Source organism: Manis pentadactyla, chromosome 13 (genome assembly GCF_030020395.1).
Source record: "Manis pentadactyla isolate mManPen7 chromosome 13, mManPen7.hap1, whole genome shotgun sequence".
NCBI lineage: Eukaryota > Metazoa > Chordata > Mammalia > Pholidota > Manidae > Manis > Manis pentadactyla.
In genome coordinates this window covers 32453947-32478802 of record NC_080031.1, presented here as the reverse complement: position 1 = coordinate 32478802, position 24856 = coordinate 32453947, and the positions used below count along the sequence as shown (strand labels likewise).

The window sequence follows — 24856 nt, the reverse complement described above, 5'->3', positions numbered from 1 at the left end:
ATACCTTTATTGCTTTCATTGTTATTCCTGTCAATTTTAAATTCATTTATCAAATTTCATTTTACACATACTTATGGAACATCTTCTATGTCCCAGGTACAATTCTAGATCCAGGGAATAGAGCAGTGAATAAATAAAGTGTCCTATTGTAATAGAGACTTTGTTAAGTAAGTAAAATGTATAGAACATAAAGTGGTGCAATGTGCAATACAGAAAAATAAAGCAGGAAAAGAGAATGGCAAATACCAGGATAAAGAATGGAGGTGGTCAGAGAGGGTTTCACTGAGGTGACACCAAGCATAGACTTAAAGGAGGAGAGGAAGTGAGGTCTTCCTTCTTCTACAGAAGGCATATCCCAGCAGAGCAAAAAGCATGTACAATGTCCCTGAGGATGGAATGTGCCTAGCATGTCATTATAAGAACTACGGTTTTACACTGGGTGAGCAGGAAATCATTAGATAGCTTTGCACAGAAGGATGCAATCTTCCTGTTTTAGAAGGTGACTCTGGCCATATTGTGTTGAGAAGACACAGACTGGGGTAAGGACAGAAGCAGAGAAACCAGTTAAGAGGCTGTGTTAACAATCTAGTTTAGAGATAATGGTGCCTCTGCCTTTGATCTTTTGATTTGAGTTAATGAATATGTAAATTGTCAAACAAAACTAAGTCATACATGCAGACCCAATTAGGATTTGGGAAATATGTCTAAGTTCATTCTAAAATTAAAAGTGCTGTCACTACATTACCATGATATCAAGTTTAATTTCTGAAGTCCATATCTATTAGTTAAATAAAATGTAAGGCAACAGAGTGCTTGCTGTGACAGCACATATACTAAAATTGGAACGATACACAGAAGATTAGCATGGCCCCTGCACAAGGATGACATGCAAATTCATGAAGTGTTCCATATTTTTAGACCCCGAATAGCCAAAACAATCCTAAGAAGGAAGAATAAAGCAGGGGGAATTATGCTCCCTGACTTCAAGCTCTACTACAAAGCCACAGTAATCAAGACGATTTGGTACTGGCACAAGAAGAGACACATACACCAGTGGAACAGAATAGAGAGCCCAGATAAAAACCCAAGCATATATGGTTAATTAATATATAATAAAGGAGCCATGGATATACAATGGGGAAATGAGAGCCTCTTCAACAGCTGGTGTTGGCAAAACTGGACAGCTACATATAAGAGAATGAAACTGGATCATTGTCCATACACAAAAGTAAATTCAAAATGGATCAAAGACCTGAATGTAAGTCATGAAACCATAAAACTCTTAGAAGAAAATATAGGCAAAGATCTCTTGGACATAAACATGAGCAACTTCTTCATGAACATATCTCCCTGGGCAAGGGAAACAGAAGCAAAAATGAACAAGTGGGACTATATCAAACTAAAAAGCTGAACAGCAAAGGATACCATCAGTAGAACAAAAAGACATCCTACAGTATTGGAGAATATATATTCATAAATGACATACTTGATAAGGGGTTGACATCCAAATTATGTAAAGAGCTCACCCACCTCAACAAACAAAAAGCAAATAAGCCAATTAAAAAGTGAGCAGAGGAGCTGAATAGACACTTCTCCAAAGAGGAAATTCAGATGGCTAACAGGCACATGAAAAGATGATCCACATTGCTAATCATCAGAGAAATGAAAATTAAAACCACAATGAGATATCACCTCACACCAGTAAGGATGGGCACCATCCAAGAGACAAAGAACAACAAATGTTGGCGAGGATGTGGAGAAAGGGGAACCCTCCTCCACTGCTGGTGGGAATGTAAACTAGTTCAACCATTGTGGAAAGCAGTATGGAGGTTCCTCAAAAATCAAAATAGAAATACCATATGACCCAGAAATTCCACTCCTAGGAATTTACTCTAAGAATGCAGGAGCCCAGTTTCAAAAAGACATATGCACCCCTATGCTTATGGCAGCACTACTTACAATAGCCAAGAAATGGAAGCAACCTAAGTGTCCATCAGTAGATGAATGGATAAAGAAGATGTGGTACATATACACTATGGAATATTATTCAGCCATAAGAAGAAAACAAATCCTACCATTTGCAACAACATGGATGGAGCTAGAGGGTATTATGCTCAGTGAAATAAGCCAGGCAGAGAAAGATAAGTGTCAAATGACTTCACTCATCTGTGGAGTATAAGAACAAAGAAAAAACTGAAGGAACAAAACAGTAGCAGACTCACAGAACCCAAGAATGGACTAACAGTTACCAAAGGGAAAGGAACTGGGGAGGATGGGTGGGAAGAGAGGGATAAGCAGGAAAAGGGGGCATTATGATTAGCACATGTAATGTAGCAGGGGGTGGGCACGGGAAAGGCAGTATATACAAAGAAGACAAGTAATCATTCTATAGCATCTTACTATGCTGATGGACAGTGATTGTTATGGGGTATGTGGGGGGGGATTTGATAATAGGGGGAGTTTAGTAACCATAATGTTCAAGAAATTGTACATTTATGATATAAAAAAAAGTATATAAGGCAACATTAAATGAAAAAACTAAATATGACTTAAGTGAAAACTTATTATTTTAGATGATGTTTTACTTCAACTACCACATATACATGAACACTAAAAGCTTGGATGCCTTTGGGAAACAGTTTTGGGTGTTTTTTTTCCATATTGTCATACTTCATGCATAAAGGCAAACAAACAATTGACATTTTGGATAATCCCTAGCTGGGTATCTTACATAGAGGCTTTGATCAGGCCTATGATTCTCAGATATACTCAAGAACAGGAAATACCATCCTTTAAATAGAAAGACTTGAGTTCTCCTTTTCCAGTAACTGAAAGGAATATTTCATCATTATTTTGGAAGTTATGAAAACTAAGACTTTGTTAGGTCAGGGATATAATGTATCTGGTGCAAGCCCGTATTCATGATATTATGGCTTTATACTATTACCATGGTCCTCATGTTCACACTCTTGCATAGATCCCAAAAACAACTTCACAAATTATTGCATTACTTTTATGGATAATTTTTAAGAAGATATTTTTGTATTATGCAAATTTGCTTTGCCTAGCCATGAAATTATATAGAGAACAAAACACACACTTCAGTATCTTTTTTACCTAAGATGATTCTGTTGACATAATCAATTTTCAATGAAGGTTCTAAGCTGGGGTTGGCAAGGTTCTATCAAGGGTCAGGTAGTAAATATTTTAGGTTTTGCAGGTCATACAGTCTAACTGCAACTAGTTAATGCAGCCCTAAATGAAACATAAATGAGTGAGTGTGGCTGTGTTCCAGTGAAACTGCAAAAGGAGGCTAGTGGCCAGGTGTGGCCTACTAGCTGCCAGGTGTGGTCTACCAGCTTCCAGATATGGTCTACCGGCTATAGTTTGCTGACTCTTACTCTAGAGTTTAGGAGTCAGAAGCTTCAGACCTATGAAGACTTGTGGTAACCGGGATGTTCTAGCTGTTCTGCATGCTCAAGGGCACCATTCTCAGACTTGGTCCTGCCTGTCTCTTCAGCACCATCTATTCTGCATTTACTTCCACTAAGCAGCTTGCTCATCTGTGCTTTAGCAGTATGCTGGCCCCAGTGCTTCTTTAAACTTACTCAGATTTGTCCAGCGTACAAGAGTTAATACCTTAACTCTTGCCATTGTTACGGAATGCAATTCTATTGTTGCTACTTTAAAAAGCATTGTGTCTTTTTTATTGAAACATCTGTGTACAAAATTATAGTGCTGAATAAGGGTGTTTTTCTATGTTGGATCAGAAAAATCTTGGTCTGTTCCATTTTGTGCCCTTTGTTAATCTGTCCTGAGTTCAGCTGCATCATGGCCTTTGTTAACTGGGGATGGTCTTGGAACCCACTTTTCAAGGTTGTACTGCTTTATGGTCCTTTCCCTCTAGGGCATACCATGGACCCTATAGCCACAGGGCTGAAGGCTCCCTTGTTCACATACTTCTTGGGGCTCAGCTCCTTGTGACAGTAGCATCTGGCCCAGTGAGTGGAACAGGCCTTGTTCTGATGACTGCATGTCTCTAGAAGGTCTCTCAGATCTCATAAGGATAAACCTACATTATTCCCATGTTTCTAGATAAGAAACAATAATTTCTAGTCTGGGTGCTACTAAGAACACTGTTTCTTAAGAAAATAAAAAAATCCTTTTCTTTCTTTTTCTTCCTGTTCTTTTTAAAAACAACCTGCCTTCCCCTTGACTACAGTAGTATGAAGGAAACACATACTTAATATGGAAGAATACAATTCACTCTCAAACTTGTCTTTCTAGTTGAATAGCAATTTTAGCTATTTCAAACCTCCTGGCTCTTTAATACACTATCTATAGTTCCTAAGTAAATCAATGGAGATTTTAGGGGGCTAGGGGAGATAGAAACTCTTTCTAATACAAATTTACTAATTTAGAAGGCTACTTTTTAGACTTCATAGGCATGTGGAGTTTATGATTCTATAAAGCATTTGTTTCCTAAATAACTAAGTGAAAACTTAGATAACATAATATAGATAATAGAAAAATCATAAAAAGAAGTAACTGAAATGCTTCAAACAACATACATTTCAGGCAAAAAAAAATGTATATAGGGACAAACATAAATTATAAAGTTCAATATGAAACTACAGGAAAAATACTCTCTATAAGATATATTAGACACAAAATGTTACTTTTAATTTTATACTCATTATCTTCTCAACTGGTCTTTTAAAGTTGTGTTTGGGGGTACTTTAAGATATTTTACAAGTAGAACTTTTTAAATCTTCTCTCAGTTAAAACTGATAGAAATCTACCCCTTAAATATCCTTTACTAAATTTCTTATAAAAAGCGCTAGAAGATTTCCAATGAAGTGACAGAGAGTGAGTATCATGCTCACATAAGATATCCCATTACATGGAATCCTTTTTGGCAGTCTACAGGTAGGCAAAAAAAATAATATGAAAGGCTCAGAAAGCAATATCCCTCACAAAATTCTTTTCTCCACTTTCCATATGAAAGTGACAGGCTGCTATAAAGACGAGTGTTTGTGGGGTTTTCCCCTAGTTGAGGAAGAATGCTTGTTTGTTCTGATTTTAATCATACAAATCAAGTATTTTTAAAACAAAAAAATCTTAAAATAAGCTTTGAAAAGAGTAAGAATACAATCTTCTACATGATTGTATTTAGATATAAAATCTGGTTAATTTCATCCATTCAGTAGATCTTATCAATTCTGCCACAAATTGATGATTCAAGTTATGTTCCAAACTCTCTCAGAAGTTTTAAAAGGTAGCTTAAGTAAATACACAATGGCTCTTAATTTTTAGTGAAAACATGGTCATCACAATCATCACAACCACATTGTCAGCCTCAACTTCTACCTCCCTCTAAAACCCCTTGTGCCAAAGATCTCAAACACACCAGACTTCTTAGCATCTGCAAAACCCTATGAACTTTTTACCTCCATGCCTTGTTTTATGCTGCCTGCTCTACCTGAAGTGTTCTCTTCTCTCACTCCCATTTCTTCTAGCAAATACTATTTATTCAGACTCTTTTTGTCCTCTCCAAAAGAGTATTAGAATATCTTACTACTTTGAACCTGATACTTACCAATGTCCTCTTTTATTTTGTATTGCCCTTGGTCAATTTAGCACAGCACTATGCATGTACCACACACTGAAACATGGTCCTTAAATTTGATTCAAACATGGTCCTTAAATTTGATTCAACAATTATTCCTCTGACATTTATGTTGGTACTTCTTTACACCATTTTGTTGGTTATTCTATAATCTGTTAGTATCATACAGGTGTGCTATGATGTAAACAATAAGCAAAAGAAACAAAACAAACTAGTACAACATGGGATGGAAATGTGGCTAATGTTGTAATAGATCAGAGCATTATTCTAGTCACTAACCAATTAGAAACAAAATTACTCAGGAAAATAATTGTCAGAAAAACTAATACTTTGACTTTGATAAACAAAAATTTATCAAAGAATATCTGCTTCATGTCCTACAGAGTTTTAATATTAAGACCACCTAAAGGAGTATCAGTAAGAGATAATCTTTTTTTTTTTAGATAATTATTTTTTACTGAAGGGTAGTTGATGCACAGTATTACATTACATTAGTTTCAAGTGTACAACACAGTGATAAAACATTTATATACATAATTCTGGGTTCCAGCTATCACCCTAACAAGCTGTTACAATATCTTGACTATATTCCTTATGCTATACATTACATCCCGGTTACTTATTTATTTTACCATTGTAAGTCTGTCCTCTTTTTTTTTTTTTTTGTGAGGGCATCTCTCATATTTATTGATCAAATGGTTGTTAACGACAATAAATTTCTGTATAGGGGAGTCAGTGCTCAATACACAATCATTAATCCACCCCAAGCCTAATTTTCGTCAGTCTCCAATCTTCTGAGGCATAACAAACAAGTTCTTACATGGTGAACAAATTCTTACATAGTGAATAAGTTCTTACATGGTGAACAGTACAAGGGCAGTCATCACAGAAACTTTCGGTTTTGCTCATGCATTATGAACTCTAAACAGTCAGTTCCAATATGAATACTCATTTGGTTTTTATACTTGATTTATATGTGGATACCACATTTCTCTCTTTATTATTATTATTTTTAATAAAATGCTGAAGTGGTAGGTAGATACAAGATAAAGGTAGAAAACAAAGTTTAGTGTTGTAAGAGAGCAAATGTAGATGATCAGGTGTGTGCCTGTAGACTGTGTGTTAATCCAAGCTAGACAAGGGCAATAAAACATCCACGTATGCAGAAGATTTCTCTCAGAACAGGGGGGGTGAGGTTCTAAGCCTCACCTCTGTTGATCCCCAATTTCTCACCTGATGACCCCCCTGCGACTGTGCCTGTCTTAGGTTGTTCCTCCCTTGAGGAATCTTACCCGTCTCTGGCTAACCAGTCATCTTCCGGGGCCATACAGGGAAATGTAAAGTTGGTAAGTGAGAGAGAAGCCTTATTGTTTGAAATGGTTAGCTTTTTACTTCTGTGCAGATTTATGCCCTGTGGCTTCTATGCCCAGCATTTGTCTTGAGGTATCTTTACCACTTGGAAGAATTATGATACTCGGTAAATTTGATATGAGGCACGAATTCTATTTAAGGGTTGTAATTAGGAAGGAAGAAGAAAAGCAATAGAAGTTGCAGGCAGAAGAAAACATGGGAAGATTGATTATTTCTTTGACATATCTTCTTGTAGAGTAACTTCAGCAAGTATAGGTTTTAAGCTACTACTTAAATTGTGCACACACACTAACATAATAGTAGTATAGTTACATAACCAAAGCATACCTGTAATTACCAGCCATCTCCAGTGAAACCAAGAAAACCAGTTAGGCACCTTAGGCATTTGTGAAAACTTATCTATGATATGGTGGATATTGTCCAACTGAACTTGAACAGTCTGAGAGAAATCAGACAAATTAAAACAACCCATTCCTGGGGACTGTTCACATCCCATATGTTCTTTTAACAGTAAATAGTCTGTAGTTGTAAGATTTTGGGGCGCTACAATTTGCACTTCTCCTAATTCTTGGTTGAGTTCCAACAGTATAGATCCAGTCAAATTTGTTGTTTTACTGTATGCACAGGCCAGCTTAGATATCTCCTTCATTCCCATGGCAAGTCCAGGAGCTGGTGGGATGAGTGCATCTAGTAAGAGATAATCTTGCAAGATGTGTGTGCTCATACATGTACAATAAACACTCCATTTACCCATAAATTAGACATTGTTTCTAACACATAAGTAAATTTTTAATTTAATACAGATTAACCCTATTAAACAACAATACAATGTTTAAAAACTGTACTTTTTTTAAAAACAGAAATCTGTGTACATTTTGCAAACTACAGCCCATGGGCCAAATCTGGTCTTCCATCTGCCTCTATACAGCCTGTAAGGTATGAATAGTTTTCACATTTTTAAATGTTTGTAGGTGGCAGGGGAACATAATAAAAATAAGATTTTATGACACATGAAAATGATGTAACATTCAGATTTCAACAGAGTTTTATATTAGAACCTAGGTATGCTCAGTCATTTATGTATTACCAATGGCTGCTTTTCACTACAATGTCAGAGCTGAGTAGCTGTGACAGAAACCATATGGTCGGCCTAAAGTATCTACTATTTGGCTCTTTAGAGAAAAAGTTTGCAGACCCCTAGCATAGGTTATGCTCCCTCATTAAGTGAGGCATAATTAGCATATGTAAACTTTTCTTGTTATGTAGCATAATATAGTAGTTAAAGACAAGAGTTTGTTGACAGAGGCAGTGAGTCTTAGATCTGTCATTAACAAGTTTGTGACACTGGGCAAATTATTTAAGCTCTAAGTCTTAACTCTCTCAGAAAAAAAAGTATAATAATTCTACTTACTTTTTGGGTTTGGAGAGAATTAAGTGTTTAACATAGTATACCACCCACTGATTAATGGCAGTTGTGGTGCCAAAAAGATATGCCTAAAATGTAGGGATTCAGGAAAGTCGAAAGCAAAAAATGCCAAAAGACACACTGGATAACTATGAGTCAAAAGAAATCTTGGAGGCAGAGCCAAGATGGTGGCGTGAGTAGAGCAGTGGAAATCTCCTCCCAAAATCACATATATTTTTGAAAATACAACAAAGACAACTCTTCCTAAAAGAGAGACCAGAAGACACAGGACAACAGCCAGACAACATCCACACCTGCGAGAACCCAGCGCTTGGCGAAAGGGGTAAGACACAAGCTGTGGCCCGGTGGGACCCGAGCGCCATTCACCCCAGCTCCTGGCAGGAGGAGAGGAGTCAGAGCAGGGAGGAAGAGGGAGCCCAGGACTGCTAAACACTCAGCCCTAGCTATCCGCACCAGAGCGCAGACCTAGTGCATGCGTGGGGTCCTGAAAACTTGGGAAACAGGACAGTAAAACCTGTGAGTGGGTCCCTGCAGCCGGTGCCCCAGGGACAAAGAAAGGCAAGTGCTTCTTGGAAGTCTTAAAGGGACAGGGACCCCACAGCTGGACAGAAGCGTCCCGGGACACTTAGCCCAGTAGCAGGGAATAGCGGGTAATACCGGGCACCCTAACCCCCTGGACAGCAGGGCAGCTCAGAGGCCCCTCACTGAGATAAACAGCCTCCTGGCCATTTCCCCTCTGACGCGGCTCCGCCATATCAGAGCAGCAGCCTGAGCCAGGCCACGCCGACAGCAGCAGCAGAGATAAACTTCAAAGTGGCCAGGCAAGAATCAGAAGCCCCATCTGCGCACAGCTGCCCAGCACAAGCTGCCAGAGGTCGCTGTTCTCCCAGGAGAGGAAAGCCAAAAACCAACAAGAAGGGACGTTCTCCCAGCCGTCACTCTTGCCAGCTCCGCAAACTATCTCTATTGCCATGAAAAGGCAGAATTTGAGGCAAAGATCACAGAGTCAAAATGTGAGAAGGAGAAAGACCTAACCAGTCTCCCTGAAAAAGAATTCAAAATAAAAATCATAAACATGCTGATGGAGATGCAGAGAAATATACAAGAGCTAAGGGATGACGTCCGGAGGGAGATTGCAGAAGTGAAACAATCTTTGGAAGCATTTATAAGCAGAATGGATAGGATGCAAGAGGCTGTTGATGGAATAGAAAATAGAGAACAGGAATGCATAGAAGCTGACACAGAGAGAGATAAAAAGGATCTCCAGGAATGAAATAATATTAAGAGAACTGTGTGACCAATCCAAAAGGAACAATATCCGCATTATAGGGGTACGAAAAGAAAGAGAGAGAGAAAAAAGGACAGAAAGTGTATTTGAAGAAATAATTGCTGAAAACTTCCCCAAACTGGAGAAGGAAATAATCGATCAGACCATGGAAGTACACACAACTCCCAACCGAAAGGACCCAAGGAGGACAACACCAAGAAACATAATAATTAAAATGGCAAAGATCAAGGGCAGGGACAGAGTTTTAAAGGCAGCTAGAGAGAAGGAAAAGGTCACCTATAAAGGAAAACCCATCAGGCTATCATCAGACTTCTCAATAGAAACCTTACAGGCCAGAAGAGAATGGCATGATATATTTAATGTAATGAAACAGAAGGTCCTTGAACCAAGAATACTGTATCCAGCACGATTATCATTTAAATATGAAGGAGGGATTAAACAATTCCTGGACAAGCAAAAGTTGAGTGAATTTGCCTCCCACAAACCACCTCTACAGGGTATTTTAGAGGGACTATCCTAGACAGGAGCACTCCTAAGACTAAACAGATGTCATCAGAGAAAATAAAATCATAGCAAAGAAAGCAGACCAACCAAATACTAACTAAAGGCAAAAAATCAACTACCCACAAAAAGCAGTTAAAGGAAACATGAAAGAGCACAGAATAAAACAACCAACATATAAAGAATGGAGGAGGAGGAATAAGAACGGAGAGAAGAAAAAAATCTCCAGACAGTGTATATAACAGCTCAATAGGCGAGCTAAGTTAGGCAGTAAGATACTAAAGAAGCTAACCTTGAACTTTTGGTAACCATGAATCTAAAGCCAGCAATGGCAATAAGTATATATCTTTCAGTAGTCGCTCTAAATGTAAATGGACTGAACGCACCAATCAAAAGACACAGAGTAATAGAATGGATTAAAAAACAAGACCCATTTATATGCTGCTTACAAGAAACTCACCTCAAACCCAAAGACATGCACAGACTAAAAGTCAAGGGATGGAAAAACATATTTCATGCAAACAACAGACAGAAGAAAGCAGGGGGTGCAGTACTAGTATCAGACAAAATAGACTTCAAAACAAAGAAAGTAACAGGAGATAAAGAAGGACATTACATAATGATAAAGGGCTCAGTCCAACAAGAGGATATAACCATTATAAATATATTATGCACCCAACACAGGAGCACCAGAATATGTGAAACAAATACTACCAGAACTAAAGGAGGAAATAGAATGGAATGCATTCACTTTATGAGATTTCAACATGCCACTCACCCCAAAGGATAGATGCATTGCACAGAAAATAAGTAAGGACACGGAGGCACTGAACAACACAGTAGAACAGATGAACCTAATAGACATCTATAGAACTCTACATCCTAAAGCAGCAGGATACAGATTCTTCTCAAGTGCACATGGAACATTCTCCAGAATAGACCACATACTAGATCACAAAAAGAGCCTCAGTAAATTCCAAAAGATTGAAATTCTACCATCCAACTTTTCAGACCACAAAGGTATAAAACTAGAAATAAATTGTACAAAGAAAACAAAAAGGCTCACAAATCCATGGAGGCTTAACAACATGCTCCTAAATAATCAATGGAAAAACAAACAAATTAAAATAGAGATCGAGGAATATATGGAAACAAATGACAACAACAACACAAAGCCCCAACTTCTGTGGGATGCAGTGAAAGCAGTCTTAAGAGGAAAGTATATAGCAATCCAGGCACACTTGAAGAAGGAAGAACAATCCCAAATGAATAGTCTAACATCACAATTATTGAAACTGGAAAAAGAAGAACAAATGAGGCCTAAAGTCAGCAGAAGGAGGACCATAATAAAGATCAGAGAAGAAATAAACAAAATTGAGAAGAATAGAACAATAGAAAAAATCAATGAAACCAAGAGAAAATAAACAAAATATTTCTTTGAGAAAATAAACAAAATAGATAAGCCTCTAGCCAAACTTATTAAGAGAAAAAGAGAATCAACACACATCAACAGAATCAGAAATGAGAATGGAAAAATCATGACAGACTCCACAGAAATACAAAGAATTATTAAAGACTACATGAAAACCTATATGCTAACAAGCTGGAAAACCTAGAAGAAATGGACAACTTCCTAGAAAAATACAACCTTCCAAGACTGGCCAAGGAAGAAACACAAAAGTTGAACAAACCAATTATGAGCAAAGAAATTGAAGCGGTAATCAAAAACTACCCAAGAACAAAACCCCCGGCCCAGATGGATTTACCTCGGAATTTTATCAGACATACAGGGAAGACATAATACCCATTCTCCTTAAAGTTTCCAAACAAATAGAAGAGGAGGGAATACTCCCAAACTTATTCTATGAAGCCAACGTCACCCTAATAGCAAAACCATGCAAAGACCCCATCAAAAAAGAAAATTACAGACCAATATCCCTGATGAATGTACATGCAAAAATACTGAATAAAATTTTAGCAAAACAAATTAAAAAATATATCAAAAGGATCATACACCATGACCAAGTTTGATTCATCCCAGGGATGCAAGGATGGTACAACATTCGAAAATCCATCAACATCATCCACCACATCAACAAAAAGGACAAAAACCACATGATCATCTCCATAGATGTTGAAAAAGCATCTGACAAAATTCAACATCCATTCGTGATAAAAACTCCCAGCAAAATGGGTATAGAGGGCAAGTACCTCAACATAATAAAGGCCATATATGACAAACCCACAGCCAACATCATACAGAGCAGCGAGAAGCTGAAAGCTTTTCCTCTAAGACTGGGAACAAGACAGGGATACCCACTCTCCCCGATTTTATTCAACATAGTACTGGAGGTCCTAGCCACGGCAATTAGACAAAACAAAGAAATACAAGAAATCCAGATTGGTAAAGAAGGAGTTAAACTGTCACTATTTGCAGATGACATGATATCGTACATAAAAAACCCTAAAGACTCCACTCCAAAACTACTAGAACTGATATCAGAATACAGCAAATTTGCAGGATACAAAATTCACACACAGAAATCTGTGGCTTTCTTATACACTAACAATGAACCAATAGAAAGAGAAATCAGGAAAATAATTCCATTCACAATTGCATCATAAAGAATAAAATACCTAGGAATAAACCTAACCAAAGAAGTGAAATATCTATACCCTGAAAACTGTAAGACACTCTTAAGAGAAGAGGACACTAACAAATGGAAACTCATCCCATGCTCTTGGCTAGGAAGAATTAATATCGTCACAATGGCTATCCTTCCCAAAGCAATATACAGATTTGATGCAATCCCCATCAAATTACCAGCAACATTCTTCAACGAAATGGAAAAAATAGCTCAAAAATTCATATGGAAACACCAAAGATCCCAAATAGCCAACGCAATCCTGAGAAAGAAGAGTAAAGTTGGGGAGGATCTCACTCCCCAACTTCAAGCTCTACTACAAAGCCATAGTAATCAAGACAATTTGGTACTGGCACAAGAACAGAGCCACAGACCAGTGGAACAGATTAGAGACTCCAGACATTAACCCAAATATTTATGGTCAATTAATATTTGATAAAGGAGCCATGGACAAGGAGCTAATGGGGAAAAGACAGTCTCTTCAACAGATGGTGCTGGCAAAACTGGACAGCTACATGTAGGAGAATGAAACTGGATCACTGTCTAACCCCATACACAAAAGTAAATTCGAAATGGATCAAAGACTTGAATGTAAGTCATGAAACCATAAAACTCTTAGAAAAAAACATAGGCAAAAATCTCTTGGACATAAACATTAGCAACTTCTTCATGAACATATCTCCCCGGGCAAGGAAAACAAAAGAAAAATGAACAAGTGGGACTATATCAAGCTGAAAAGCTTCTGTACAGCAAAGTACACCATCAATAGAACAAAAAGGTACCCTACAGTATGGGAGAATATATTCGCAAATGACAGATCTGATAAAGGCTTGACATCCAAAATATATAAAGAGCTCACGCACCTCAACAAACAAAAAGCAAATAATCCAATTAAAAAATGGGCAGAGGAACTGAAGAGACAGTTCTCCAAAAAGAAATTCAGATGGCCAACAGACACATGAAAAGATGCTACACATCACTAATTATCAGAGAAATGCAAATTAAAACCACAATGAGATATCACCTCACACAAATAAGGATGGCTACCACCTAAAAGACAAACAACAACAAATGTTGGCGAGGTTGTGGACTAAGGGGAACCCTCCTACACTGCTGGTGGGAATGTAAATTAGTTCAACCATTTTGGAAAGCAGTATGGAAATTCCTCAAAATGCTCAAAATAGACTTACCATTTGACCCAGGAATTCCACTTCTAGGAATTTACCCTAAGAATGCAGCACTCCAGTTTGAAAAGGACAGATGCACCTCTATGTTTTTCGCAGCACTACTTACAATAGCCAAGAAATGGAAGCAACCTAAGTGTCCATCTAGATGAATGGATAAAGAACATGTGGTACATATACACAATGGAATATTATTCAGCCATAGGAAGAAAACAAATCCTACCATTTGCAACAACATGGATGGAGTTAGAGGGTATTATGCTCAGTGAAAAAGCCAAGCAGAGAAAGACAAATACCAAATTACTTCACTCATCTGTGGAGTATAAGAACAAAGGAAAAACTGAAGGAACAAAACAGCAGCAGCATCACAGAACCCAAAAATGGACTAACAGTTACCAAAGGGAAAGAGACTGGGGAGAATGGGAGGGTAGGGAGGGATAATGGCAAGGAAGAAGAAAGGGGGTATTATGATTAGCATGTATAATGTGGGGGGTGGGGGAAAGGGAAGGGCTGTGCAACACAGAGAATACAAGGAGTGATTCTATAACATTTTGTTATGCTGATGGACAGTGACTGTAATGGGGTTTGTGGGGGGGACTTGGTGTAGGGGACAGCCTAGTAAGCATAATATTCTTCATGTAATTGTAGATTAATGATAACAACAACAACCAAAAAAAAAGGGGGGGATTACTCCCTGATAGGATAAAATTAACTGCAAATCAACGATTAATGCATGCTTTACATATCCTTAATTTCGATCTTTTAAAGGGTGTCGGATCATCAGCTATGTAAATACATTTTTCTGATATTATTTATTTCTCTAAAAAAAAAAAGCAGTTCCTGTGTGGTGGTCTCCAATAGGTTCTTCACAGTGGTATAAAGGTCATATCAAAGTGTGGGCAAAGGGTTTGTTTGTGTTTATACAGAGGATCAAAGCCTAATTTGGCTACCCAGAAAACGAATTAAGATATGATATGAAGAAGAACTTCCAACATCAACATCCTCTGGAAGAGTCATTCCAGAAGATGATCATCAAAAGACTTCAACAAAAATCCTGGTGCTGTTGCAGTTGTAGCTGCATTCATCCCACTGGTTCCTGGACTTGCCATGGGAATGAAGAAGGAGATATCTAAGCTAGCCTGTGTATACAGTAAAACAGCAACTTTGTCTAGATCTATATTGTTGGAACTCAACCAAGAATTAGGAGAAGTGCAAGTTGCAGAGCTCCAAAATCATGCAACTATAGACTATTTGCTGTTAAAAGAACATATGGGATGTGAACAGTTCCCAGGTATGTATTGTTTTAATTTGTCTGATTTTTCTCAAACTATACAAATTCAGTTAGACAATATCCATCATATTATTGATAAGTTTTCACAAATGCCAAGAAAACCTAACTGGTTTTCTTGGTTTCACTGGATGTGGCTGGTAATTGTAGGTCTGCTTTTGTTATGTATCTGTATTCCTATTCTGTTAATGTATGCACGCAATTTAATTAGTAGTTTGTTAAAACCTATACATGCTTATGTTACTCTACAAGAAGTTATGTCAAAGAAATAATCAATTTTACCATGTTTTCTTCCGTCTGCTACTTCTATAGCTTTTCTTCTTCCTTCCTAATTATAGCCCTTTAGTAGAATTCGTGCCTCATATAGAAAATTACCGAGTATCATAATTCTTCCAAGTGGTAAAGATACCTCAAGACAAATGCTGGGCATAGAAGCCACAGGGCATAAATCTGCACAGAAGTAAAAAGCTAACCATTTCAAACAATAAGGCTTCTCTCTCACTTACCAACTTCACATTTCCCTGTATGGCCCCGGAAGATGACTGGTTAGCCAGAGACGGGTAAGATTCCTCAAGGGAGGAGCAACCTAAGACAGGCACAGTCGCAGGGGGGTCATCAGGTGAGAAATTGGGGATCAACAGAGGTGAGGCTTAGAACCTCACCCCCCCGTTCTGAGAGAAATCTTCTGCATACATGGATGTTTTATTGCCCTTGTCTAGCTTGGATTAACACATAGTCTACAGGCACACACCTGATCATCTACATTTGCTCTCTTACAACACTAAACTTTGTTTTCTACCTTTATCTTGTATCTACCTACCACTTCAGCATTTTATTAAAAAAATTAAAATAAAATAAGGGAGAAATGTGGGATTCACATATAAATCAAGTATAAAAATCAAATGAATAATCATATCTGACTTGATTGTTTATAGTTCATGATGTGTGATCAAAACCGAAAGTTTCTGTGATCTGACTGCCCTTGCACTGCACTGTTCTCCATGTAAGAACTTGTTCACCATGTAAGAACTTGTTTGTTATGCTTCAGAAGATTGGAGACTGTTGAGAGTTAGGCTTGGGGTTGATTAATGATTGTGCATTGAGTCCCCTATACAGAATTTTATTGTTGTTAACAACCATTTGATCAATAAATATGAGAGATGCCCTCTCAAAAAGAAAAAAGGTTTGGAAAAAAAAAGAAAGTTTGGATAGCTATGTTAATATTGAAAAAATAGACCTCAAGACAAAAAATATCATTAAGGAGAGAAGAGTTCTTTACATAGTATAAAAAGGTTGAATTTGTCAGGGAGATACTAAAAATTCTAAAATATTTTAAAGTATATTACAAATAAGGCAAAATAAATCTGTAGAAATACAGTAAGAAATTGATAAATCTATGACTAAAGTGGAAGATTTCCATGTACATCTCTCAGGTCAAATGGTCAGAAATTTAATAAAAACATTGAAGATTTGAGCAAAAATATATGATGCTTATATAGAATCTTGCAGCTAAACAAATTGAAAAATACATTCTTCTTAAGATTTCATGAAATGTTAAAATTGATCTTGTGTAAGAAGAAAGTTCTAAAATGTTTCTAAGAATTATTATCACAGAGAATACATTTCCTGCCAGCATGAATTACGGACTTCATACCAAAGCATTTTATGTATCTTAACAAATGTGACACAAGGAGAAATGAAAAGTCTAAATAGGATTCCAAATCATGAAAGAAATTGAAGCATGGCTTTAAAAAGATCATCATGCCCAAATATTTTAAGGCATATTCTACCACACTTTGGAGGAAAAGCTAATTATACCATTATACAAAATCATCCAGACAATAGAAAAATATGTATAATCCTGCAACATGTTCTAGAAGGCCAATATAACCTTGCAGCAAAATTGTGTGTATGATTACCTGTAATTACATGTGTAAAAATGACGTGTGTGATAAAGGGAGGTGGTGTGGTTTTATTTCCTCTTCACTTCCTCCTGCAGGCTGGAATAGGGGTATGACTGGAGCTTAAGTAGCCACCATGGACTTTCAAGCAAAGCCACATGTTGAGCATGAGGTAGCAATACTAAGAAGTGTGACTGTCCCAGGATGATGGAGCTTTCATAGCTCCATGTTGTATGTACTTCATATTTTATGTAATATATGCATATATATATATACACACATATATATATTCTGTTATTTTGTATTTGTTATTATCTGAAGCCTAAACTACTCCTACTTGGTCCACATTTCAAGATAAAAAAACAGTTTGTAATCATTTTCCATGGCATTTTCCTTAGAAATATCACACTTGACACATTTATCTTAGGAAAGTATTCTCTCCACATACATCATAGGGGAGTCTTCCTGACAAGTGTTGGGGTGAGTCCAGTGTATCATTTCTGGATCCTTTTGGAGATTTTAAAGCGCAGAAGTGACTTACCTGAGGTCTGTGTCGCAGATGGTTCACCCCAGCAAGTGCGTGGGAGCTGCTTGTGAGGACAGTATTGGAGGCAGAGAGAATATGTGGTTGATGCAAGGGAATGAAGAGGGCCTGGGCAAAAAGCCTCCAGTGCCGTCTTCCTCAAATCAAGAGCTGCGTTGTGGAGCATCATTTAAGGAATTTAGTCTTTATTTGAAGGGTAATGAAAAGTCATGAAATCATTCTAGTCAGGAATATGATACATGCCGCTTTGTATTTCAAAAGTTTATAGAGGCGGAGTGGCTGAGGATGGAACCCAAGGGGAATGCCAGAATTTTAATGAAGTTAGAGGAAGGGAAGTCTGAAGAAAAGAAACCACAAATTTATGTTTCAGTTTGTTTCTTCATCAATTTAGAGTTTAAACTCAGAAATGTCCATGTATTATGAAGCTTTATGTCTCAGAATATAAAATATTAACCAAACTTTGATCAGTGATTGATAACATTAAAATGATATATATTGGAGTTTAAGAATAAATTATTACAGTATTAGTACACTAATAATGATGATGATAACAGGACAATAGCTGTAACTTATATAATTTACTATATGCCAGGAAATTTATAAACACTTTATAGATAGCTTATATATATATAGTGACCCAGTAGATTTGATTACTAATACTATTTTTCAGACTAGTAAACAGATCTAGCAATGCCAGAGAACTGAGCCGAGCAAATGTAGTAAGTGGTACAGCTGGGATTCGAATCCAGGCACTCCTCACTGTGGTCTTACGACTGTTCTTCAGTGACAACATCTAGGCTACAGAACTGAAAGAATGCTGAAACTATTTCTAGTTGGACATCAAAAGATGTTAATTACAAAGAATTTATATCTAAGAACTCTTTTCACTGCATCAAATGATAAGTCACTGTTTTCCGTAGCCCTGATATTATATGTGTTATAATATGGTGAACAAACTACAGAGCACATCAGTTTGTAAATGTTACTGCCTTCCAAAGTTTTGCACTGTAAAGATTTCTACCTTAATTGGGCATTCTTATTACACACACATTTGTTCCATTTTTATACTTGAAGAAAAAATCATTGAGATAATATATCTTGAGGCAATGTGTTCAGTCAGAGCTCTGAAAGAAAGATTTTCCTTTACATTTCCAGATAAGTAACAAGTTTGAAAAAGTTGTAAGGGAATTACAACTTTTTAATGAAGAAGTTGTATGAAGTTACTTGCAAAGTTAACTGCTTTAGAAAGGTGTGGGTCATTGAAAAGATGGAGCCAGTGAGAAAGCTAATGCAGATTGTCCTCTTTGGGTAAGAAAACTGCTAAAACATCATACCCATGTTCTATAGATCTAAGGATCCTCAAGGAGCATGTTCCCTCCGTTTGGTTCATGGCCACGACTGAATGGCTCAACTGACAAGGTCAGCGTATGCTCAGGGTTCTGTCACAGCAACACTTTTTAATAAATAAAAATTTAATATTTTTAAAAAAGCATTAAAATGGACACCATGGAGGAAAACCAGAACACCGTTGGACTTCCCGTACACTTATTTTGTAATTGGTTTGTTTGAATTTTGGTGCAGGGCACAACCTTTCTGGTACGGAGAGCCTCCCAAGGTCGCAGCCACACCTGCTTTTATTTTTTGTTCAGAGACTGAACACTGAGCATGGAAAGCAAGTGGGGCAGGTGCTTTGTCAGTCAGTCAACAATGTGTGTGCAGTGCCTCCCAGGGGACAAGGAAGCTGCCCCGCACACGTGCTCGCAGAGGGCTGCATACTTATTTTCCCTGCCATCCCCACTCAGACCTCTTCAACCTTTCAAACGACTGCGTGGAAGTCGGCTGTCACCACAGAAGCAACTGCAGGCTTCAGTGCTTCGTTTCCAGAATTTCTCCGTCTGCCAGCCCACTGCTTGCTTGACGGCTCCTGCTCAGCTCTCTTCCTCGACTACCCCTGGTTTCAGCTTAGTATCATTGTTCTTTGCTAATCCCCTTGCTCGACAGTCCGGCTCTGATTCATTCTCCTTGTTATATTTCAGCACTCTTTCAGAATATGACTTCTGGCATTTGCCCTCAAATCCTTCATCCTCTAACCAGGGAAAGTGGGAGGTGATGGATGGACGTGTGCCTCTCTGCCTCCTCTCATCAGGGAGGAGATCAGACACATAACCGTCTCTATAAAAACACCCACTGGTGCTCCTTCATGCCCTCCACTCACCCCTTAATCCAATGCTCCCCTTTCTTACCCGCAGTGGTAACAGCCTGTGGAATCTGGGTTAATGAGGGCAGGGAATAAACATTATGGCAGCACCAGAGGAGATGCTACAGACGGAGCAGGGCTGCCTTGACTGTTCTGATTACCGTTTCTCCTTCCATTACAAGTTAGAATCTCCATAGGAGGCACCATTGTTATTTTTGTACCTGTATTTTTCTTTGCTCTCCCGCTGGCCTGGCTCCAGCAGGAAGGCAGTGATACATACTTGAAAAATAGTGAAGTGCTGTCCTCCTGGTGGAATGGCTCATCCTCACACTTGGCAACTGGCATCAAATAAATATTTGGCATTGTCAACCTGACCATAGATGTTAATAAAAATCAGTAAGCAAATCTATGTGGATGAGCTATGAAAAAAATGGCTAAATCCTAATGGGTGCACTATAAAATAATTGCCTGTGGGTTGTCATGGGAGGTTTGAATAAGGCGAATGCCTCTTCATCCTGGGGAGGTTTTAGTCTTCATTTTTTTTTTCAGGATTAGGAAATAAATTGAAAATGGGACTAATAACTATCAAGAATTACAGATAAATTATTCAGCCCTTCGTGGATAATACCAGATTAGAATCTGAAAGATTCTTATTTCTCCTGAATTTATGTCAATTAACTGTTTTGCTATTGTGTTTCTAATTTTGTTTTTAATAAGAAAAATGGACCAGAAGCGTTTTTAAGTGGCACAATTAATGGTAGATGTGTGCTGGTGGAGTTCTGCCATGCATGGTAATTACGAAGTGGAGATGGGGAGACCAAAGAAGAGACGGGTGCTTATCATCAGCACGGTAGACAGTGAGCCTTCCTTTCTGAGTGGCTTGAAGTCCAGCTGACAGGTGAGCAGTGACCCCGGATCATCCCCATCCCACCCCTATCAGAAAGGGATTTCAAAGGGAAGGAGCAGGTGTCAGTAATTTTACCTTGGTGTGAATTACAGTCCTCATGCTATCATGTGCCTTTGTTTCCTGCTCTGTCATCTCCCTATATTATTCATGGATTTGTGTTTAAGGGCATCTTAGGAGTCCCCAACTAGCAATGGATGAGTGTTACTGGGAAGTGGGCTGTGGAATTCCTCTGTTCTTGTCTTCTTGAAGGAAAGAATTCAGTCAACAGACTTGTTACAGAGTTAAAGACGCAAAGAGTTTTTCTGCTGAGCAAAGCTAAAGCCCGGAAGTGCACTCTAGAGACCGAGGAGCAGGCTCACCCTGAGGGGGGCAGCAGCCCGCAGAGTTCTGCACTGTGTTTTTGTAGGGCTTTATTTGGTTTCCTCCCGCCCAGTTTTGTCTTTCTCCAGCCACTCTTTGGGTCCACCTTGGTCCCTCCTCTCCAACCTTTGTGTGAATGTTTGTGCCCCCATCATCCTTCCATGAGCACCTGAGTGAAAACCACAGGGCCTGGGGGGTAGGGGCGGGGCGCACTGAAACTGCAATGTAAGTGATATTGCAATGGTCTTGGGGTTACTAGGGGACAAGCTTTTAAGTGTGCACGCTCAAAGATTGGGGAAGTCCCTGCTGCCCCTTTCTTCCACTTACCAGTCTGTGCCAAACCACAAATGGTGTTAAAAGGGGTTGGTCTGCGGGAGACAGCAGGGCCTCTGGGTGGAGGCTGGGTGGTCTGGCGCACTCCTTTCTCCCTCCTGCCCACTTAGAGTAACTGCCCCCTCTAAGAACAACAGGATTAAGGTCCCCAGTGCACCTGAATTCATGTTGCCTATCCACTCTAGGTTCTGAGGAAAGGGAGAAAAAAAGGGAGAGAGCCACATAAGGGAAAAATACAGGGCAAGAGAGAAGACGACAACTGTAGCTGAGAACCCAAAGGGGAGATAGAGGAGTTCCCTGGAGTGATTAGTTCAGGCTTCCTTACTAGGAACTAAAAGATGCCATTTAGAGGTGTTTCAAGCCTCTTTCTCTTCATTTCCTTCTTTTTTCTGTTATTTAGATCTGAATTTCTTTTACAGAAGGATTTAAGGCAGTTTAAAATAAAAGGCATGTGTGCCGTAACACCCAAAATATAGAAATAGAGTGGCAAGATCCCTCCTCTCCCCACAAACCCGCTCCTCTGTCCATCCCCTCATCGCTTCTCACACTGGGTTCAGTATGGGAAGCGACACACACGTATCATGCTGTCCACAACACTGTTGCCTAGGGCTCCCAAAATAAGTTGTGCACTGTGTAGAATATATTTTTGTAAAAAAATGCTCAAAAGAAAAACAAAAGGCCAAAAGGAACAAGCCAAAGTAAAGTTTCCTACTCTATGCTTTGCCAAATAACTCTCTCATAGGAACAATTCATGTATTATAATATTTATGAAGATGTTGGGTACAAGATATTTAGCAACCCATGAAATGACACCATTAGCCTGGAAAGCACTACAGTGAGTAAAACTTTGAGCATTAAGCACTGAAGAGAACCAGGATTAAGCGAAACAAGGTCAGTGTCAGCCATGTTTACTCTGGACATGAGATCAAAACTGCTGGCCTTCGTAACGTTTTGAAAAATACTGACACTGGCCATTTAATTTTTAAAAATGTTAGGTTTTTATCTCCCTTGATCATAAATTCACCTTGTTACCAGTGGTTTTAGGTTTCAGGTATAAACACGTCATGAATCCTAGATGATAGACACAGGTTAAAAAATATGTCCCTTTGAAAAGATCTATTTCAAGTGGGAAAATAACCACCGCTCTTATTATAAATATTCCCATTAATAAATATTTTTCACTCAAGGAAAATATCACATTAATTAGACTTGAAAAATGTTAAACTTTTTTTGCTACCAAAAATATTAAAAAATTTTCTAAGTATTTAGCTTAGTCATATCTAAATCCAGAAATGTTGTTTTTCAACTTACTCCACATTTTTTCATGATAAGAAAAATCACATTTAATTCAAGTACCATCCCTATAGGAGAATTTTTCATTTTGGCTATTTTATGAACTATTTGATCCATTAAAACATGGTATCATTAATAAAAAATCCATTACATGATTAGTTATTAGAGCATTAAAATTGCCTGATACCTATTGTCAAGATCTACACTTGATTAATTCATTGGTTCATTTCATATTTATAGTGTGTATCTCAGGGGTTACTATGCTAGACATAAGAAGTATGAATGTAATAAGATACAATAATTACTTGAGAAAGACACATTTTGCAGGGAAAAAACATATGTAAATTATACACAATCCAGTGTGAAAATTTCTATACAAAGGATTATGTATATGGTGTCTCTAAATTACTTTCTTACATAGTGAAATATGAGTCAAGAAGAGATTTAGAAATTTCGTACAAAGCGAAATATGTTATTTCAAATGTGTCACTGGTTAGATGTGTTGTGTTGTGTAATATAGTAGCCATTAGGCAAATATGGCTACTTAATCACTTAAAATTAAAGAAGATAAAAAATTCAGTTCCTCACATGCATTAGCCACATTTCAAGCACTCAATAGCCTCATATTTATCAACTCAGGAATCACAAAATTTATATTTAAATGATATTTTATCATTGCTTTTCCAAAAAAGGCAATGATATTTTGGGAAGCAGTTGCTTTCCAAATTAAAATTGTAAAAATATCAAGCTATGTATGCAAGGCATATTTCTGGTTGTCAAAGAGAGTGTTGTGCACTATTTCCCGATGAAGTCACAGCAAGTGAGTTCATTCACTTTCTGTGGTGCTTTGCTCATTGTTGTGTTCTTAATACCCATCAGAATTCCTGACACAAACTGAAGGGTACATGTTTTTTGAATGCTAAATGGAAAAATGGAATGAATAAACGAAGAAACCCTTTTTTTCTTCTTTGAGACGCAGTCAAATGAACAGAGGCAGGGAGTCACCTGCTGATAAACAGACCACTTACGTCACCTGTCTCTCTCTCTCCTCCCATTTCCAGGACAGGGATATACTAGTTGCAATACAAAACATAAAGAAACTTTAAAGATAGTTTGAAATGGCCTTGAAGACAATGCAGCTCAATTCTCCCTCCCTCCCTTCCTCCCTCCCTCCTTCTCTCTCTCTCAACAGATGTGGACAAAAATATGGGCAGGTTCACACAGCTCACCAGGAGCAGACCAGGACTAGAACACAACAGATCAGAAGAAATGAAATATCATTCCTTTATTAACTGTAATTTGACATAAAAGCACACTTTGAAAGTTATGACAGAGTGAAGCTCTTCTATCTTAAGAGCGCATTATTCACTACAGGGACTAAGATTTCACTGAGTGGATCAGTGAAATAACTTATTCCAAAATAAGGGCTTATGATGCATCAGAAATTCATGTTCCCCTCAAGTTTGTGGACAAATTTAGGCTCATATTAAGGCAGCTACCTTTAACAGGAAAAATATTGAGATAACTGGTTCATGATAAGAGTAGAGGATTAGGGAAAAGTACCAAAATGTACCATACTATCTTACTTCTTTACACTTGGTTTTGTGCATTATTTAAAAAAAAAATCTGGTCCTAATGTTGATATGTGTTCTTTTTTCGCTTCATGATGTGAAAATACAGATGTCTATTGACCAACTACATTCATGATAGAAGATAACCATGTTCATAACTAAAATTCATACCTCAGATGGTGACAGTGATACCTAATTTTAAACACAATATCTAACAGAAATAAATTGAGCTTGTGATTCTAAGTGTTTAAAATTTCACAACAATTTCAGAGGGAAAAAATTACTCTTGTCCTTGGCAAGTGCCTGATTAAAACCCAGAATTCTGGGAAGCGTGGTGGTATCACGGCAAAGTGAGCCGTCTGAACAACAAGAAATGGTCATTTTCCTGACATTTTTCATTCATGCGCTTACCACTTGG

General features: G+C 37.9%; 1 protein-coding gene and 1 non-coding gene across 8 annotated transcripts in view; one reads left to right on the top strand and one right to left on the bottom strand.

The window, feature by feature from the left end:
* The window catches only part of GRIA4 (glutamate ionotropic receptor AMPA type subunit 4), a 413780-nt gene that overhangs the window by 234366 nt on the left and 154558 nt on the right, over positions 1–24856 (bottom strand). The window lies entirely within an intron of this gene.
* LOC118921183 (U6 spliceosomal RNA) lies at positions 810–916 on the top strand. The gene has a single exon (XR_005028227.2). It is a non-coding gene; the product is annotated as a U6 spliceosomal RNA (small nuclear RNA).